The 22,473-nt window shown below is 35.6% G+C and overlaps 1 long non-coding RNA gene across 1 annotated transcript in view; it reads left to right on the forward strand.

Moving 5' to 3' along the window:
• The first annotated feature begins 1,903 nt into the window (after positions 1-1,903).
• Positions 1,904-22,473, forward strand: part of LOC134530957 (uncharacterized) — a 44,038-nt gene continuing 23,468 nt past the window's right edge. The window contains exon 1 of the long non-coding RNA XR_010074898.1: positions 1,904-2,010. This is a non-coding gene — a long non-coding RNA (uncharacterized LOC134530957). The remainder of the gene's footprint in view (positions 2,011-22,473) is intronic.

Below are 22,473 nucleotides of genomic sequence, written 5' to 3' on the forward strand. Positions count from 1 at the left end.
TTTAGAGTCTCTAACCACCAAAAGAAAATAACTGATTATTTTACGGAAATCATGGATCATTACGCTTGTAAACATAAAAATAATATTTTAAGAACATTATTTATTTTCACTGTTACTTCTTAAGTACTCAGTCGTAAACTATCCTCAAGGCCTGTTTACACCAAACATCTTGGTTCCATCATCATGACTTTTTTTATATTTTTTCGACGTGTATCGACGAATTTTTCACTACTTGTTTCATTATTTGTTCTGTAGCGAATTAAGTTGCAAGAAGCAGGATGATACTGGTTATACTGCGGTTTGTAAAATGTCAGGCTAATATAATTAAAATTTTTGTCTGACTATATGCTTTGGCCCACTCACTAAAAGTCATTTATTTGAGTTTTTACGTTTTATTTACATAGTTACATTTTTGAAGTAGTTAGATCTCAACAATTTTAATCCGATTAAACAAATATTGAATATAGTGGGTGAAGCAAACGGTTCAACATTCGTGAAAAGTGTATGATTACGAATATTCAACTTTCATGCTTTGGTTTCGTTTTCTTGAAAAAAAGAATCAAAGTTTAAATTTGCGAAATTTTTTAGGCTTGAATTATTTAGCATGCAGCATTGTAAGTTATCCTTCATCTGTAACATTTCTCAATGAAATTTAAGTCGTGTTACCTACGCGAAGACTTCATGCCTGTTCGGTGTAGCGCGTAGAGGTGAAGAGTGTAATGTGCGAGCCAGTGTCGCCCTTAGCGACCCAAGCTTTTAGATCGGGTTTTAAATTACGCGAGGAACGCAGACATCGCAAGAAGTGCAAGACGAAAAAAGTTTAATAATAGCATTTTGGCATGCCTGTTTGTAAGTTACGCCATGACGCAAAAACGCCTTGCGTTTCGACTTGTTTCCACCTTCCATATTTGAAGCCCACGTTGTTCTTTTTTTATGTGTATGCATCACGTTTTTAAAAATTGTTTAATGAATGTTTTTAAAACTTGTTTAACATTGGCTCAGTTAAATCAAATATTACTTTTAAAACAAATTATTGACAATTTCACCCTTCTAATGATTAACACGAATTACCAAAAATAAATTTGTTTAGCGATTTCAAGTTTGAAGGGTTGGTGACGTCTTGCAACTTTGGTGCTTGCGTTGGTTCCGTGTTACGTCCTTAGTTAACATAACCGGGTTAGTAAATTACGCAAGGAACGCAACAATTGTAACCAACGCAACCAACCAAGTCGCAAAACGTCACCAACTTAACAACTTGAAATTGTGAAACAGTAGAAAAACAAATATCTTCTTCAGGATTATTTTTAAAATTCACATGAGTTATAATAAAAAAAGAAATTGTCAGCAATTTGCTCTATAAGTGCTATTTTGTTTCACTGCATGTAACTTTAAAATTGTAAACATCGTGGCTTCTATGCACACAAGTTGAACAATACTTGCGTTCTTGCGTTACTGCGCCTTTCGTAGTTTTCAGCGTGGTTGCCCAAAAATTTTTTGCGTTCTTGCGTGGTTTATAATCTACGCCTTTAGGATCTCTTGCGCGCAGCTGAACACTTTTCTACCCTCTGTGTGATTCATTCGGCGGAAAGCATTTTCGCAGGCAAGTGAGAATTTTTTTTTCCCCTTCCCACCCTCGCACAAAAGGCTTCCCTTTTTTACAGGTCGCACCATCGGCCGCTCAGAAGCCACACCTTTTTTAAAAAAATCCTCCGGGCAGCCGTTCATCACCTCGCGACCGCGGCGGGGGAGGCTTCTGTTTCGCCCCTCGCGCGAGGAGGGGCGGGGTAGGGGAAGGCCCGGGAGGGGGGAAGGAAGGGGTGCCTGGCCAGGGGTGGTAGGGGCGGTAGGGGCGGTGCGACGGGCCGGTCAAGCGGCGAGGCAGTCCAGCGGTGGGAACCGAGTGCCTTATGTAGAGGTCCTGGAGTTGTGCCGTGCGCGCTCTTCGCTGGCGGTCCACCCCGCGGTGCCTCTCCCCCTGGGAGCCTGTCATCTCCGGCCGACAGCAGCAAGGTGAGACACGTGACAGACATGTCATTTCAACTACCCACCCCCCCCTTTTACTTTAATCAATCGGTGTCACACTTCAAATGATTTTTTTTGTGTTACATAAAAAACCTAAATTTAAGATGCATTACACAATTTTTTTTTGCAATGGCTACATTAAGGCATTTCTAAAAAGAAAAAAAAAGTATACAGTAGAAAAATATTTACTTAAGCTTTTATAACCAGAAAGAATCAAGAAAAAATTGCATTCGTTTTAAATTTGTGAAGACTTGCAATGTTATTCTCATGAGTCATAAAATGGGCCTGTTTGATAAAAAAAAAAAAACTAGTGATGTAAATTTCTACAAATTAATTTCTCTGATAGTATCTACTTATTAATCATTGTACACATGGTGCTAAGGTAAATATTTGTTAGTCGTTTAATGGGTAATTTTTGTACATGTAGTTCGTGTCAAATATTTTGTAAACGCTACAATATTTTTTTTCGCTAGGAAAGAGCTGTTCTTGTCCATCACATAATAATTGTTCCTTTTTTAGTCACTTCATTAAAAGTTCTAAATCACTACAGTAAAAAATAAATAATCTTTCATTAGGATATTTAATACCTTTTTCTCTTTCAATTTAAGCCTAAATTTACTTTACTTAGAGTATTTTCATTGCTATTTATTCTTTCAATCTCTATTAAGTTATTTTCTGGACTGCGTTTTTTTTTTTTGTTGAACCTACAAAAATTTGTATCTTTGTAAGTGCAATTTTTTTGCAAGCGTATACAGTGTTTGGCCTGTCTTATTTTCAAAGTAAAATATGCATAAAACATGTTTTTAAGCATATTCTATTGCTATGAATTTAACTCATTTTTGTTGTATGACGTTAATTTATAATGCTAAATTAGGAAATTTATCTTCAAAACATTTTTCTGTGGCGAAAATGGAAGAATATGCTTATATCAAAGTTATAAGAGTTGCTCTGGTTAGTCTACAGAAAGTGACTTTATCTGACGAAAAACATTTCAAAGAGTAGTTTGTGAAAGTTAGAAAACAAATTTTCAAACCAAAGGCTTTTTTAAATTACCAAGTAAATTACATGAAACTATTTTTTTTGTGTGTATGGGACAGAGGATAAATTATTATTTTCAGTTCTAGGCATCAAAAGTAAAAAAAAAAGTTTTTTTAATATTCATTTACGTATGTGTAATTTGTGGCTGATTCTGTAATCAGAAACCAAGGCTAGGTGGGTGCTGATACTATAACATCATAAATTTCAACCTGAAATGTTTTTATCTTGGATGTTAGCGAATTATTAGTTATATCAAGATTAAGTATGAAATTGACATATAATTCTGGTTTTTAAGCCACTAGGAAAATTCAACATGCCTTGGATATAAATTGGCTATAAATACGATGCATGATCAAAATTTTTATATCTGATGATTAGTTTTAGAAGGTGGTTTATGTGAGCTGTAGTTTAAGGGCTGCAGTGACGTCAGTTAATTCTGCGTTGGATCCCGGCACTCGGGATTTAAAACCTCTCCCACTCCCGGTTCTGGAGGTAAAACATCTGTTGTAGCTCTTGCTTTTATGTTCGTTGATGAAATCGTGTTACGTTTTGCATGGTGTCCCGCATTCTGGAAAGTTTGGGAGTTTACTTCATGTAATGGAAAAACCACGGAAGTCCACAAGAGTTAGTGGTTTGTCATCCTCCAGTCTGCCATCCCCCAGACTGTAAAATATTTTTTTTTCACGTAGTGTTTTAGTACACAGTCGTGAACATATAAAATGACGTATGCAAGGTTCTGTTTGAATTAGTCCAGCTATGGAGATAGGGAATTAGGATTTTCTTTACTTCGTTCTGAATATTTTCAAAATAGGTTTATTGAGGCGCTGACATCGTAAAGGAGGTAAGTGCCATATTTCAACACATTGCCATTTCCCCAGGAAAAGAAGGCTGTACTGAAAATGCGAAAGTGAAAATTAACCAAAAATACCAAAACATTTATCATATCGGTTGTAGTGTATTTATACTCCAATTGGTTTCCTTTTCCTGAAAAAAGAAAAATAATTGTCACTCAACTTATCCTCTTTTCATCGTCAACGCCTCAATTATTCTTGGAAAAACTTTAGGGAACTTTAAAATTTTGGTTAGGGAAATATCCGGTAATTTATTTTACAGATTCGTGAGGACACCCTGTTGTGCATAGTTATATAATCTTTAATCTTTTAGGCCCAGTCTACAATGACATGTAAATGGAGACGGAACACACGGAACAAAGTTTCCACAATAGCACCCACGGATTAGCTCGGCAATCCTAAGCTCTTCCGTTTATGTTGCTCCGTGCAACCAATAGAATCCGAGGCTGCGGTGGTAGACGTGTTTATGTTCTCTATACGTTAAAAATTGTTTTAAGTACAAGCATATCTACTATTATATTTTGAATTTATGGTTTATTTGTATTATAAATGTAAATTCTGCATAGTCTATGATATTGAAGCATAATATATTTTTAATTAATTAATTTTCTATAACCTTAAAAATTAATCTCATTATTATTATCATTTTACGTTTTCATGCATTGTGAAAGCAACAGAGACGCTATAGTGATTTTTTTTTAATATCCGTCTCCATTTACGTGATACGTCTCCGTTTCCGTGCAATTGTAGAACTGGCGTATAAGTTGCACGCTGCAGTATTTTTTTTTCCGGATTTACTTCATATTGGGAATCAGTTGAAACTCACCAAGGATGCTGTGTGTACGTAAAATTCAACTACGTGGAACTAGTCCGCCCTGTAAGCTCTAGATCCGGCCAGTCAACATAAGCACTTCACTTCACTGCATTTCGTAACCTTACGTTTCTGAGTCTCGTCACTCTGCAGTACATATTCCAGTATCGTACATAACAGCTGAAATTCATGCGATTCAATACGACGCTACAGTCGTACGTGCTTTGCGATAAGCATTTACACAAGCCTGGCTTTGGTACTAAGCAAAGTTCGCTTAAGTTTGACTCTTATTTAAAAGTTTTTTTATTGATAAAACCATGATACGTTTTCTGTCGATAAGAAGCTCTGGATGTTAACGCGTCGTCATTTGAGGACTTATTTAATTAATAAGAAAATGTGCCTGTTGCCTAGAATGTTCCAAATATAATTTGTTAATTATTTTTTGGACGATGGAGCCAAGCTATAAATATCACGGTCCAATCTCCGAAGGGAAATAAATTAACTTCTTTTCAAGAATTTTGAAGCATTTTTATCATAAATTTATATAATTTCTAAGAGAAAATAGTCATGTTGGTACCGTAAGTATTAAACATATACATAGTTCACACTGGGCATACAGCCTACCGCCTGACGTGACGAAAGCGCTAGCTGTTCACACAAAAATCTCGAAGCTCTCTGGTATTGGGCTGGTTCGACAATGATACGTAAGCGGAGACGGATTACGGACCACGGAACGAAGTGTCTACAATGGCACTCACGGGGACACGGACGGTTTAGCCCGGCAGTGCACAGCTCTTCGTGTGACCAATAGAAGCCGAGTATTAAGCCATGGCGGTAGCCATGTTTGTATTGTTTTAAATATCTTAAAACCAGCACAAGATTATCTAGTGTTCTATTAATATTTTGTGGTTTATTTTTACTGTCGGTAGGTCTATGTAAATCCTGACCAAGGTATTTTTTTAATCTCTTTTTTTTTCCAGTAAAATTAATATTTCGTAACCACAAACTTCAATCTCATAGGTTTTCCATTCATTACTTTTCTGTTCATTGTGTAAGCGGCAGACGAATAGTGAAACGTAAATATCTTGCCGGTTCAGATTCATTTTCAAGTTTTCGCATCTATGTGGAACGGGCCTTGGTGTTCAGTGTATGTGGTATTTCTACCAACGGTCCAAACGGTCCAAATTTAAGCATCGACCGTAGCGATGCAGGCTCGGTCCTGCTCGAGGTGGAGAGGGTGGTTTTTGAAGAGGAGTGCATGTAAGGTAATGGTGAGGGGTTGGGAGGGGGGGTGATAAGCGGGAGGGTATTCCGATTCCCCAGAACGTGTTTTTTTTTTTTAGTTTGTTTGTGCATTTGTTGTTTGTGCATTCCGATCGGAACACTCCGATGGTCAGTTGTTTGCGAATCGAACTGCTGCTGAATAAATCATGAGATTTCCATACTAACGTAAACATATTGATAAATGTATACTTTTTAAAGTTAGTCTTCTCATCCCACCGAGTCATCAGAGATGGTGACATTCAGAGGCTTAAGGCAGAAGTAGTATCCTATATTATTTTGCTTCTAATATTTCATGTTTTGCACGCGATTATCAATAAATACACCTCAAAACCATATTCAGTTGTTGATAAGTGTTTCTCTACTAAACAAGAGATTAACTATTGGTTTTTATGAACTTAAAATGCAAACATTTATGTCAGCCCTAGCATTTACTGAAATCATGTGGCAGGCCGTATAGAGATATAGAGATTTTGATTTACCGTTCGCATGTAGGCTTCGTCTTAAAATCCTTATTTTAGCTCATCATTAATACATCAATAACAATGTTTTCCCAAAGCCATATAAAGCTGATTTTTTTAGGGTTTTGGAGAAAAAAGCCAATTTTTATCGGTTTATGATTGATGATATACTAAAAATGAAGGGTTTTAAAACGAATGCAAATAATAATTTGTTTAGTTAAAATAGCCTTTTATAAACAGTCAAAACACGAAATATTAGAAGCAGAATATTTAAGGATACTACCTACTTAAAGGAGTTTAGGAATGGTATCGGCCGTGGTCAAACCATTCCAGGATTGTACTGGAGTGATTTCAGGAAATATTTGAAAATCGAAGTCAGAAATGTCGTGCCGGTATTTGAAGCCCCGTCCTCTGTATCGCTAGCTCTGCCGTCGCGCCATATTGTTATTGATAGTTGGTAATTCTACTTACCTATCTTTACTTGGTAGTTTTTAAGCTTCGTATTTAACAAAGATGTAAGCTGTAGAGAAAATGCCAGGTTTTGTCGAGGTTGCCGTGACCATTTGTGAACACACAACTACATTGGGAACTGGGGAATCGTATACTCCTGTTTCGTGCATATTCGGTTTTTATTTAGGTATGTAAAAGATCGCAGCGTTAAGAAGGGGCTGTAATCCACGCAAGGAACGCAATGACGCAAAAACGCTAGGACATCCCGGTTGTTTACATAGCAGATTGTAAAACAGTAGAAAACCAATTTATTCCCCAAGCTTTCAAAATATTAAATCCCCGAAAGTTGTTCACCGATTGCTTTGAAATTTTGATACAACGGTGAATTCAAATATGCACGTGTTTTTATATGCCTATGTAAAACCTGTGACAGTTAAAAAGATAGATAAAAATATAGTTAGATAAAAATATATATGAATGTGGGTTTGTCTCTTGTTTAGTAAAGATAAAGATAGGAATATATATATACATATATATGCCTATATCTTCCTGTCTTTATCTTTACTAAACAGGAGACAAACACACACACACACACACACACACATATATATATATATATATATAGAGAGAGAGAAAGAGAGAGAGAGAGAGGAAGATGTACATATATAGTGTGATAGTGAGATAGAGGGATATATATAAACAGAGATGTGGAGAGATAGAGTGATATGGAGAGATAGGGATGTATAGACATATATAGCGATATAGAGATTTTTATATGTATAGAGATATATAGTGATATTTATAGAGGGACATATAGAAATAGAGAGAGGTGCTTTGTATATGTGTTCCTACTTCAAAAAAATGTAAAACAAAAATTGAATGAGGCATACAACAAATGTCGGGGATTTGATAGTATTAAATAAAAAAAGAGTCCCTGCATGTTCCTATACTACGTTTATTATAACTCAAAACGTTTTTGTAAACTCTCTTGTTACCCATTACCGGTGCACAGTAAAATAACTGGTAAATAAGAAAACCTGAATCGAAATTTGTGTAGGAAAGTGTAATTCCTCTCGTAAAAGGCCAACTTTTTAGAAAGATAGAATTTCCTAAGTTAAGCCTGTACTAAGTTGTGTGGTTTCAAAAAGTTATTGCTCTAAATGGCATGTTTACTAGCTACAACAGCTCTTGAGTTATGTTTTTTTAAGTGACGATAGTTCTAAGTTATTAATTTGTGTAGTTCAGCATTGCGTGTTTTTAAGTTACCATTTTTTAATTTATGACCGTTCGGTAGTGTGTTTGTTATTTATGATAGTCCAATTTGTGTGTTTCTAAATTATCACTTTTTAAGCTAAGTGGTTCGGTGTTGTGTGTATAAGTTACATGTTTATAACGTATGACAGTTCTAAGTTGTATGTTTTTAATTTATACTTCAAAGATATGATTTTCTTTAGCGTTTCCAAGTTGGGATGCTTTTAAACTATGATATTCTAAGCAACGATGTTTGTAAGTTGTGCTCTTTTAAGTAGACGTCTTAATGGCAGGACTTCGACTCTCGCTGAAAGGATTTCTACATTTTTAATGCACCCGGAAGCTATATCGCACGGAATGCGCGTTGTTTTCGTGAACAGGAACCTTTGAACCGGGGAATTCCAAGATTCTCGACACAGTACTTCATTATTTTCCAGGAAAAAGATATCCCAACGACGCATTACGGAGAGAAAACTTTCGTGTTGTGAAATCATCTCACCCCGCCACCCCAATAACAAAGTGGCACACGCCATACTTTTTCTTGAAAGTTTATAAGAAGGCAAGGTTACTATTCAACAGCTTCAGTAAATGTATAATGTTGTGGCAGACAGTCTAAAAGGGATATAGGTATACACTATGACATGAACCATGCTAGCAGGCTTGAAAGTACTAGAGTTTATATACATTTATATAATATATTAAAATGAATATTAAAACAAAGATACATTGTTACTATACTAACAGGAAGTTCAAAATAATTATTTATGATAGTTTCCAACAACACGTATAAAAATATTATTGTTGATAACTACGACTATAGAAAAACCTACACACCCCTAAAAAAATTAAATCAGCGCTGTTTACTTCAATTTTAGTTAGCTAAGTGTAAGTAATACATCTTGTTTGAACAATTACTAGTCCTTAAATTTTATCTCACTTTGAAGGATATAACGATGAATTATTACTTGTTACTGACTGTCTTATGAAAAATGTTTTCGAAATTCTTGCAACGTTTTCGATAAATTTACCCTGCAGTTCTAATGTCGATAATCACCTTATCTCTACCGCTGGTGGCCGTATTTAAACCAAGCCTCTGTGAGCGTAGTCGCTGAGGTCATGGTGTAAGGAAGGGGAGGTGAAATCGCGAGGTTTTCCCCCACCACGCGCTCCCTCGCTACGTCACCTTGGTTGTAGCCAGCGCTCTTCTTCCAGGCGCTTCCCATCCATTTCATCTGCGTCTCGTGCGAACATTTGTTATTGTTGGTGCTTACATAATCCTAAGTGCTTTTATGTAGTTGAAATGCCAAATTGTGCAGTGTTCGGATGTCACAATCATTTCAAAAAGACTCGAGATTCTTGCATGAAATATTTTTATTTTCCAAAAAAATTAAGAACTTTGCAATAAGTGGGTGAACGTTGCAAAAGGAAGGACAAATTCTGTGTTAGCAGAGGTCAGTTTAAAAAACGTGATTTCAAATAGAAATTTCACTTGTTTTATAAAACGAGTATTTATTTTTAATTTTTGTATGATTAACAGTAGGTTAATATTAGGTCAAGGAATATATTTCGTGCAAAATACTGAGTTATTATCTATAATAATAAAGTCTTTTACGGTAAAAAGGTTATTTATTGAATGAATTTATTAAAAATGATATTTAAATGTGTATACATATGTATACTTATTAATAAAAACTAAAATCAATGTTTTTTTTAATGTTTGTGTGTTCGAGCATCAGCCAGAACTACAATAATTTATTTCAATTCAATTTTTTTTCTTGTTATAGAAATAATCTAAACACTAGGTTGTATAGCATTAATAAAGGGGAGGAAATATTTCATCAATGCATGTAAACAAATCGAATGAAAGTAGGAATGTGAACCCTCTATACATCATAAAGAAACATGCACATTTTTCCTATTGTTCAAAACGTTCTCTTTAATGGAGTGAGGAGGACGTATGATATCATTACGTTTAAATATATTTAACGATACACGTAAAACCGTGAGATAAGAATTATAATATATACAAAAAAAACAGGCTTACATGCAACCGATTTTGAAATTCGAGGCCTAATATGTTTGTTTTAAATGAATTCGTATAGGCTTTGGAATAAATGAATTTTTATTTCATTACGATATGTATTTAACTTAATAATGTTAATGCAAAATACCGCTCAAGACGCGGAGCGTGAAAGTTAATTACTCTTATAGTTACATGTGAGGATACTGATTTTAATAATATGTTAGTTACCTAAAGATATTTTTAAGATTTCAGATTACAATCTGCTTGTGTTATGTTGTTAGTTTACACACAATAATGAAAATTAACGTAAATAAAATCATTGTTATCAACTTTTGACTTTGCCAATATTTCCATTCAAGCGTTTAGATAATGGTACAATTTTGTTTGTGTTTTACGCCTTAAATAGCATTTAACGCGTTAAAAAAACTGACGTTTTAAATACTTAAAAATAAAGTTTCCAGGGACCATCGCTCAGTACATTCTCAGCATAATGCCTGCAAGCTGTTTTTGACGTGACAACGTCTAATAAATCGATGAACGCTGGCTGCACGCACGAAAAAATGTCCCGTAACGCACATTTTCCCGTTACGCTGTGTCCCGTTACGCTCATTGTACGCTTGCGCCACTCGATTGAATTATCACTATTTTGTGTGGATAAAAAGGAGTATTTGAAATCTACAATTTAATTGATAAATTTACTTTTATTTGCGCTCATTAATTCAAACATGTTTATTACTTTAACGAAGAGATTTTTTTAACTATAACTTTTATACATGTTTGCTATTTAACTTCTTCCAATCTGTGTTATTCTGTTAAGGATATGTCGATGATAGTAAAAGTAGGAAACGAATGGGAGTGTTTCAAGTTTAATGTGCCTCGAAAAAGTCAAATCGATGGTTGTTTCAATCGAGTGGTAGAGAGATAGATGCGGCGCAAGCGTACAATGAGCGCAACGGGACAATGTGCGTTACGGGACACTTTTTCGTGCGTGCAGCCGGTGTTGATCGATTTATTAGACTAAATTACAGATATTTAAAAGTTTTTAAAATGCAAAAAAAAATATATAGGATTTTGTTTTAAATTTTGATGCATATTAAAATTTTAAAATAAGGTTCAATATTTAAAAGTTTGAACTACTTCAGTCAATGTTTAACATTGATAACTTACCAAGATTAAAAAAAAAAAAAAATTGATGTACCTATTCTATACAACTTTATTTGATGAAGGAATTCGAAAGCCATACTCCTCACACATCGTTGTCAAATATGGTTGGAAAATAAAACTTCGAAAATGTGACGAGACTCACGAATAACTTTATACTGTCAAAAAAAATTATTGACAGTGTCGGAGCGCAAAATAGCCCGGTAAATTTTTTGTCTCTAATGAGAACAAAATAGTATTCCCAATACATATTTTCAGAATTAATTCTCGACCCGTTTAAAGTTGGGTGGCATTGGACACAAATGTTGTTCATTTTCTTCATCCTATTAGAGGGGAACAGTTATAGACGATGTGAAGTCGTTTACAAGAATAGCTATGTTGCTTGTTGTTTACGTCGATCATTGGCAGGGGGAGGGGGTTAAAGAATGTTCGGATATTTTTAAATTGAAGCGTATTGACTCCAAGGCACAAGCCGGAGAGGATCTTCATACCCTCTTGTTTCATATGCCAACAAACACAATGCTGTTTGAAATATTACCTTGGTTACACGTTTTCGTTATACTTAAGACCGTGTGACACTAACACTTCACGGAGGAATCAAGTGTTACTTATATAGTTATGCGCATTACAATATTCTCAGTACCACACCAGGCTATATTATAAAAAATTTGAACCGATTCACCGTTGGTTATAAAATTATGAATAGTAATAATTTAAATGCTTCGACCATAATTGTTTACAAAAAAACACAACATGAGTTCACTTAATTATTAGTAAGACGTGAATTAGCAATCATATTACAAGCACATTAATTCCTAAAAAATTTAGTTGTTTCGTGTTAGATATTGATTTTCAAACGAATAAGTATAGCCACAAAAAGTATTTATTTTTAACAGCACTTGTAGCACCTTATTTACGAAAGCTATCACGAAGATAATACACGTTTGTGTACTATTTCAACCTAATTGACGACTATAAGTGTTTGGAATTTTCGCATGGTGAAATTAACTTTACAATGACTTTTAATGTTTATTCTAGAGGCTATAAACTTCTCCATATTACCTACAATGTAATTTATTTTTGTAAGTGGAACAACAATATATTGATGTAAAATTATAAATTTGAAATTTTGTACATTTACATGAAAATAACTATCACTACAAAATAGTGTTCGCAGTAATACTGGGTTCTGATTTTTCAAAGTGATTTGCAAACAATTCCCTGAATAGCTATCCAGTATTAACTGCGCACATTTATTAGCATAATAAAACAAAATAACGTCCAGTTATTGAATATTTACTTATCTTTTCCATGGTTTAAAATAATTATGCTTGAATGAAACATCAATTAAAATATAAAATTATGCGACAATTTTCCTAAAACAAATCAGTTTTATCTTGAAAAACATATTTCATTTATGCAAAATAACCATAGCCATGTGTCTAACAAAGTGACAAAATATATCTTGCAGTATTGCGAACTATTTCCAGGAAACTGATTCTCAAAGGAATCTTTTGTAAAAGTACATAAAGTTTTTTTGTCTGTGCACGTTAAAGAACCTAGTGAAGGGGCCGCCCTGCAAACTAACTTACTATAAAAACAGCCATGCTTGAGATAGTCCTCGAATCCACGCTCCCTGGACTAGAGCGCAGACATGCTGAAGTCTGTGCTACAAAGGCCGTCAAGGCCACGATTTGCTAGATATATAAGATATTCGCGATTTGCACACCGTTAAAAAAATTACCCTAAATTTACGATGAACGCTGGTCACGAAATATCTAGGGGAGCTTCTTGAATTTACGTATGATTGTACTGAAACTAAACATGAACTCAATTGGAACATTCTTAGAGCAGAAACAAACCATTTTAATACATTTTTTGAATCTACGTTCTACATCAAACCACACTTCTTCCTTCCACGTACCTGGTAACTATGTTTACAATGGAAAACAGAAGTAGGAGAACAACTTAATTTCTACGAAAACTCTTTGCTGAGGCGCATTATTCTTAGGAATAAACCAATAAAAATCATGTAGTTTACAATATACACTGAGCCCATATTCTTTTAAGTCAGGAAAAAAAAAGGTCAATTTGGGGAAAATCTCAAGAAAGTGGGAATTTATCAGGAATTGTAAGGAAATTTACTTGAAAAAATCATGGAAATTCATTTATTCGAGGAGAAAATGTCATGATTCAGCCTGCCATCATCCATACTGTGAAAGCATTTTTTTTTTGCAGATTATGTTTAAGCCTAATGCACACGATAAAACGGTGTATGAGAGATTCTGTTTGAACTGAGCCAACTGTGGGAATGGCGAAGGCTGGCTATTCTTTATTTGTTTCAGAAAATTTCAAAATAGATAAATTATAAAATAAAAAAAGGAATAGTCAAGAAAATAGGTGATTTTGTCATGGAAAGTCAGGGAACTTTCATTACAGATTTGAGTGTAAGTCCAGAACAGCGTAACCTTTAAAGTCTAGGTGCAAAATGTAAGCACAAATCACGGAAATACGTAATATGGTGGTCAACAAAACGATGTCCCGGAGCCCTTCAGTTGAATAACAGCGTCGGTCGGCGGTCGGATCACGGACTAACGTAAATACTTAGGCCGTGGTTGGGGGGAGGGGGAGAAGGTATGGTTCCACCTTCAGGTTTATAAATATGGTAGAACGTTTGCTTATAAGAAGCGAAAATTTAAATGCCGCAAAAAAAATGGCAACATGCAGCTGAGAAAAGTACTTGCATGTTTTATATTTAAACATGGCACTACAGGACCAGAAAACCAGGAACCATCAGGGAATTTAAAACAGTCAGGGTATTCTGGAAAATGTTAGGCTAATCACGAAATACTTCTGGAATTTCTTTTTGTGTTAACAAAAGTGAAACGGGAAATACCACTTTCGTTGACGTTTAGGCACCTCAAAAATTCTGAGACGTTTAATCACGTAATTTTTAATTTTGTTTTGGTATGCGTACGTTTTAATATGAAAATGGGACATTTGAACGGCTCATACAGCTTTCTTTTGCTGCGTCAAGTGGCGCCGCAGAATTATTCGTGTCCGAAAAGTCACGGAAAATTGTCAACTCAGGTCTGTAAAACCTGGAAAAGTCAGCGTATTTTAGAATTCCAAGCTTGTAGCAACCATGTTAAATGATGAGACGGAATTCTAAGTGGAGACACCCAGTTTAATCCCATGGACATCAAAACAAAGGGAGAGGCATTTGTTCACGATTTGTTAATTTTCATCAGTGTATTCCTATTTATTATTTTCTGAAAAATGGGTTTTAAATGTGCCTACTGTATTTGACACTAGTTTGCGGAGCAGACTACCTTTTGCAAGTTACATGCTGGGTGTAGTACGTAGTGGACAACATGGCGAGGTACATATTATACCTAAACCTATATATATATATATATATATATATATATATATAATAAATAGTCATTCGTCAGTTATTATTGTCTTATGATTCTCAATGAAGTTAATATTTATTAAGTACTATGTTTAAACCTCTCAGTACAGTGTGTGTGGATGTAAATGTCCGTGACGACACGATGAATATTCTCAACAATTACCACCCGGAAATAGGTTCTTTTTTTTTAAATAGAGAAATAGATGAAGAAGCGAAGAGAGGAAGAAGCAAACGTGACCTCTCTGAATCCTGTTTACGCTTCCTGAAAGTTTGTCCACGTAGTGTGTGCGGAGTGATGTGGTTCTGATTGGCCTGTATTTAAATGGCTTCCATTGATGACGCACTCATTATTCGTGGTGAGGCTGGAAAATAGTCGACTGCTGGTTATCACATTATTGCGCGTTGGTTGTGTGTGTCAGCGAACTATGGCCGTTACGGTGAAGGCGGCGCTTAATTTGAAAGGGGAGGGACGTAATCGAGTCTTTCAGTACTCGCTAGAGATGTTTGACATCTAGCTTCAGTAACGAGAAAATTCACGTGTTCTCGTGTTAAAAATATACGTAATTCGAAACTCGGACACGCATTTACGTAGAATTTTTTTAAAAATAATTCAGAGAGTGATAAATATACAAAAAAAATGTGTTTTCAACTACATTTCTTGACACGTAGTTTCCGCATTCGCCGCTAGAATTCGCTGCCGGAGCAGCTACGTCGACTATTGGAATCATTAGATTTGCTGAGCAAAAGGTTTAACTATGCAATGAAAGGCTCCGATAAAAAGTGATAAAAAAAAAGCTCAACCCTAGCTTTGGACCTGATTTTAAACAAGGAATTTATTAAAATACTGTTCATCTTGTTAACATTCATTCAACAGTTAATACTATAAAATTCCCTTTAGTTTTGTGAAATTTGGTTCGCGCTATCTGCTACAGATGGCTGCACCCTGATTATACATTTACTTTCCATGCAACTTTTCCATCGTATTCATGAAATTACTCCTACCAAATGACGTATACCGAGAGTTGAGATGTAATACTTTAAAAATTACTCCCATGAAGTTTTCAAGTCGAAGAACATCACGACATTTCTGTAACACGGTTACAAGATAGCACATTGTCTATTAGTGAAGGAATTTACTTAAATCCTGGAATAGTCATAGTAATTTCCGAGGGATAGATAGTATTTTGTGTGGAAACAAGTCACGCACCAATACCACGCTGACTGAGCAAACATTTTTTTTTCAGGATTGGATTTAGTGTATAGTCATGCACACTATAAAATCGTTATAGTTATAGATTTTTTTATATTTACAGTTTTTGTACAATTAGTGTTGATAGAATGTTAAATATATAAAAATAAATTATAATTCTTTAGTTAGATTTATGCCAGCTATGAAAATGGTGGAGAGCCGAATTTTCTTTATTTCAAACAATTGGAATTTTTTTTTTTAAATTTTGGTTTGTAAAAAGTCAATAAATTTTTCCGTTTACCGATATGTGTGGACACCCACTACACAGTCACTAAAATTCAGTGCCGTCAACTTAATGGTGCATGAATGAATGAATATACATATATACAACAAATATGTAGACAAAATTCTAAACCATAGTTTATCATAGCAGTTCCTCCATGTCTTTGAAGTACAGTAGAATGGTACTCAAACCCATCTTAAACTGTCCGTCGCTTGTGTTGTGGGTACAGGAAATTTGATTTTTACAGCCATACGTTTTCTTGTTCTTCGGGTTTATGCTGGGAGGCTTAGTGAGTTTAATAAATGTTTACAGACGGAATCAGTTTTCTCTAGCACTGATTGTTTCTAAAGCTCACCACGCTTTTTTCCCTAGAGTGTTTTTTTTCCGATGGGGACAGCGCATGTGGCGAGAGTCACGGGTTCGAGTCCCAAAGCCGTCAACTGAAATGCGTGGACAAGCGCCCGAGTCGATATCGGGTGGCTTTTATTGGCAATTCTAGTGTCAGTTGCGTCAGAGGGAAGTGCCCCCCCCCCCCTTTCTCTCTCTCTCTCTCTCTCTCTCTCTCTCTCTCTAAAAACTCACCAAGCCTTTGAGGCACCATTGAGACGATCGGAACGTGTGTTCGAAAACCAGCAATGGCAACTTACGTTTTTTTCTGCTATTAATTTAGTCACAACGTTAACTTCACTAAAAAGAAGGGTTTACTTGTGGTATAACTCAATTTTGCACTGTTCCCAGAAATCCCCTTGTAAATATCCGTACATGCCACCACAAAATTACAGCACCCAACACGCAGAATTTTCGTATTTTTTTTTAAGTTCTAAAATGAAGTTGATTACACTACTCGAATCTAGTAACAAAGAAAAATCAGCGCTTGTTGAAGTAATCAGTCAAACAAAATAAAAATGCTTTGCTACAAGCAGTTGTTTGGCATTATTTATCAAACACCACATAACTATAAGCCTACATCTGATGACTGCATTCACAACAAAACATGCGTAATCGATTAGTCGAACATCCGTTATCATGGGCGTAGATCCCGGGGGAGGGCAGTGTGTGTTCCTCAGAATTAAAAAGCCCCTCACTGAGGGGACCCGCTTGAGCCTGCAAAAGCGCGACTGTGGAACGGTTTGGATAAATGTAAACGTCAAAACTATTTTTTATGAAAAACTTTCTGTATATTTTAAAGTTTTCTGCTTATTGCATGTCTTGTGTCGGTTAAAACTCTCTCCCTTCCCCCCCCCCTTCCGGAATTTCCACGGGTCATCCTTGAGAATCCTACAGATTTGCGCCCCTGTCCATAGGAATGTCCCCAGAGTGGAAACAATGCCATTACCCAAAATGGCGGCCGGGAAGAAGACTCATTATTGGAGAACGTTACAAAAGAGTATAAACATGTCGACGATGTCTACCTGTGGGAGAGACCCGTTAGCCGCGGACACGTATGTAGGGCGCAGCCGTGCTTCCGACACGGAAATAAGTCGGGAGTATTTTAACCGCCGCGCCCCGTAAACAGCCCTTTCCTCGAAGGAAACTGTAAAATTGGAAGGAGACGGCGCAAAGCCTTGCGACCTGCGGCCGATCCCGACGACAGTTTTTCGGGGAAAATGCCCTTCCTTCCCCCCGCCCCCAACAACCCGTTCCACAAGGGCTCGCCGGGCGTGAATAATTGCCCCCCCCCCCTCCTCTCCATTTGGTGCGCGCCCCAGCCCTTTTGTTGCAATCAGCCCCGTTACTCCAGCCGTTTCAATTGTCACAGACCCAGAAACGAAGGATGGGGAGAAAAATGTCAGCAGTGGAAACATTTTTTCTTCCCCATCCACGAGCTGTGTTCTTCCTTTTGAAATCGCGGGGGTTGTTTGAATACGTTTACTCCCTCCCTCCCCTCCTGAATGACCAGTGTCTGGAGCTGTTTGTCGAAAACAAGACTTTCGAAAAATCCTTTTCAAAATTGTGTTTGTCAAGGTCTCCTCAGTGAGTCGGGGAGAGGCAATAAAGTGTTACCGTCCAGCTAGACGAAGGGGAGAGAGGGGAAAAAAAACTACTGGTGTGGTTGGAGTCGGAGCTATAGCGTGCTCTTGTGTTTTTATGTTTTGAGAAGACGTGGAAAAAAAAAAGGGGGGGGGGGGCAATTTCGTATTTAGGTCAGCCCCGCCTCGAGTCGACCATGAGGTCGTCCAAGCCTTGGTTGGTAGCTTTAAATCATTCCTGAGGTGTTTGGAGCGACAGACGTGTCCGGCACAAGAGCACAGCGGAAGGGTTGCAAGACAAAGGCTGTCGCTGTTGACGTGCTCAGAGCTCAATCAGACACTTCATCAGAACGAGTCATGAAAAAAGCTGGCACAGTGGTTGCACACTGGACTCCGATGACCGCTGGCGGATATAGGAAGGGGTGGGGGCGGCTTGGCACCCCCTGAACCCCGAATATATATCTATTTTTACAATTTCTCCGAATTTCTTATCATAGTCTACCAAAATTAATTGTTATTTTACTACGGTGTTATAGATCACGGGACTTTTTTGAACCGCAAATAAAATATTCTTAATATTTCAATTCTGAATGGACTAAAATTGAACCAGAAAATTTAATTTGGCTCTCCCCCGACCATCATTTCGGATCCACCCTTGCCTATGCCAGAGGACACGCATTAGAATGCTGTCCAACCATCCTGATTCCGGTTTCCCATTTTTTTCTCGGAAACACTGCACACACTATATATATATATATATATATATATATATATATATATATATATATTTGTGACCGGAAATAAAATAAATATATAAAATTATCACATATTTGTAAATTTGTACATTAACATGAAAGCAAACACAAATTTACAAAAAAATTTAGCAGTAATACTAGGTTCGGATTCTTGTGCGGTAATTTTTTTTTTTAGGTATTTTCAAATACATACTATCTTTTGTAGCCGTTAGCATGGTGAAACTTCTGGAAATTTTAATATAGTTTTTCGTTTCATGGTCCATAGACCACAAAACCATCGTCTTCTCAGAAGTGTGTGTGTGAATAATTTTTATGAATACGATAACTGCCGTAATTTTTCATAAATTACTTCTAAACTTATACATAAAATATAATCATGGGAAATCTCGGTCGAGTTCATTAATGGGCAATATTCGACCAAAGGGGTAGAAATAGTTAAAATTTAAAAAAAAAAAAAAACAGAAAAATTGCCATAACTCCAATAATATGATGAAAATCACATCCATTTGAATGTTTTACAACTTTTAGGAGTAATACCAAAAACTTTTGTCTAAATAATTTTTGGAAACGACTAATTATAACTACAAGGGGTAAAAAAAAAAAGGTTTAGATTTAAAAAAAAATCCATACCCCCCTTAATAGGCACACAATTGAATCAGTTTAAAGTGTTTTTGTAAATGGCATAATATTTATCTAAAACTATTGTCTGAAATAATTTGCGGAAGGGGGAGCGGTAACGAGGATCCTTGCAATCCGGCCAGGCACGCGTGGTATGCCTTACGTCAGTGGACCGCACGTGACTCGGCACGTGATGCCAATGGCCGTGCAGGGCCGCCAGCCAGCTCCGAAAATAGCGCAGCGGTGTGGTCTCTCGCGTTCGTTACAATATTAAGTACGTTCGAACTGTTTTAAAACCTTATAAATATTGTCTAAAACTATAATATGCTGAAACAATGTTTGCAACTAACCGTTGCTGAGGGTGGATAAAGAGGGGTTTAAATACTATCAAAAATAAAATCACAACTACCTTAGTAATTACACCATCAAATCCATTCAAATTGTTTGTAAATCTTACAACGTTTATCCAACACTTTTTTCTGAAACAATTATTGATAATAGGAGCCAATGCTGCAGTGGGTTAAAAAAAAAGGGAGAGTTAAAAATTCAAAATTTCCGTACCATGAACACTATCAAATTCGTTCTAATTTATTGTAAAATCATTAATTATCATCTACAACGTTTGCCTGGAATAATTTTTTATACGAGCCACTATTACTGAAAAGAGTAAAATAAACAGGGGTTGAATGACAAAACAAATTCATAACTCCCTTAGTAGGCACAATATCAAATCCGTTCAAATTTTTTTGTAAACCCTACAAATATTACCTAAAACTTTTGTCTGAAACAATTTTGATAGTAAAAACCATTATTTCAAGGGGTTCAAAAAACCGGGATTGAAATAAGAAAATAAATAAGATTTCCTTACCATGTACGCTATCGAATCAATTCTTATTTTTGTTTAACTTTCTAAATATTGTCTGAAACATTTGTTAAAATAATTTTTTTTAATCCAACCAACCATTACTAAAAGGGTTGGAAGTAAAAAGGTTTGAAAGTATACCATCCAATCCGTTATAATTTATTGCATAAATCCCTAACTTTTATCTGAAACTTTGACTGAAATATTTTTTGATCAAACGAATTAGTACTGTAAAACAGGAGTCGAAATTTAAAAAAAATTCAAAACTTTCATACTATTAAATTTATTTTAAACCATCTTATTATTATCTTAAACCTTGGTGCAAAGAAATTTTTTTGACCACGTTAGTAGTTCAAGGGATGATAATGATTAAATGTTGACCTTAGTGGGCGTAATATGTAATTTGTTCTTAGCTAATCAATGTTGGATGCATTTAATTGAAAACATGCATATTTTCGCTGCATGGAATATAAGAAAATGTACATTGATCATTTTGTAATATCGGAGAACATGAATATGTTATAATTATTAAGTTCTTGCAATGTTCCCGTATTTTATAGAAGTTTCCAAAATATTTCCGGAAGAAATTGGTTCTTTGAAATCTACCTACTCCTGTGGGCTGTGCCGAAAGGATTTTTTTTCTTTGTGTTGTTCCTGTACCTGCATAAGTAGGGACAGGCATTTTTCGCGAAAAAATCTGAACGTCCATTAGACCAATGTGGTATGCCTGCATCAACTGTCCTTCCCCCCCTCCCCTCTATATAATTAGCGTTTGATGCCGCGTTGAATAATTACTGTGATTGATGTGCTATCATTAGGCATGTGCCTGAAATTAACCCGACCAGTAACGAAACATAGACGATCTATAGTCAGCGTCAGCTGGTCTATAAATAATTTCGCGAAAAATAATGCCTCTATGCATTAATTAGTGTAAGTTATTTGTAGAGCGTTCCCTGAATAGCTTCCCTCATTAACTGATCACATTAATATGCATTATAAAAATTGGTTGTCTGTAAAGTCGGTTTACGGACTATAGTTTAACGTGACAACGTCATAACAAAACACTGATGAAATGATTGCATACTTTTATGAATAAAATTGAATCATTTTTATTTTTATAATAAAATAATAAATACTAGAAATTATACTAGTAATCAGATTTTTAAAATGCAAGAATAATTAACATTTATTGCCGAAATTTTTGTTGTAATAAGCAATGAAAACCACATTAACTTTTCACTTCACTTTATAAACAGTCGACGAAATAGTTCACGTGTCGCGGATAGATAGCGCGATTCGTTCGGTTCGCGTCTGTCACCGTAGATGGAAGCACCGTAGGGGAATAATATTATTTCGTTTTTATAATACGATTTTATAACAAATACGCATCCCAAATACACCAAACTTATTTATAATGTGTTACAATATTGTTTTAAAACATTGTGCAAACGATCCCAGGTGTAATTTGAATTATTATGTGTAACTGTAAAACACCATTGTTCATACAAAAACGTATTTGAAAATTCAACATTACTTTTAATTAACCGTACCGATTATGCTGAAAATCGGTGGACGATCGTTGAATTACATAATTTTAATAATTCAAACGATGAAAACATGATTGAAAAGTCAAAACGATGGTTGTTCCAATCGAGTGGAAGAGAGATAGATGCGGCGCAAGCGTACAATGAGCGTAACGGGACACATCGTAGTGGGACAATGTGCGTTACGGAATATTTTTTCATGCGTGCAGCCAGCGTTCATCGATTTATTAGACGTTGTCACGTCAAAATAAATAAAGTCAAATTATCGCATATTGATTATATTTTCCATGGTTTAAAAATAAGTACGCTTGAATGAAATATCAATTAAAATATGAAATTGTGCACCAATTCTAAGAAATACCCAGTATCATATCTTCATATATGCCAAAATAACCATAGCCATGTGTTGTACAAAGTTAAAATATAGTTCTTGTAGTATAAAAAAACTATTTCTTGGCAACATGTTTCCAAAGGAATCTTCTGTAAAA

The sequence above is a fragment of the Bacillus rossius genome, chromosome 3 (assembly GCF_032445375.1).
Source record: "Bacillus rossius redtenbacheri isolate Brsri chromosome 3, Brsri_v3, whole genome shotgun sequence".
In the NCBI taxonomy this organism is placed as follows: domain Eukaryota; kingdom Metazoa; phylum Arthropoda; class Insecta; order Phasmatodea; family Bacillidae; genus Bacillus; species Bacillus rossius.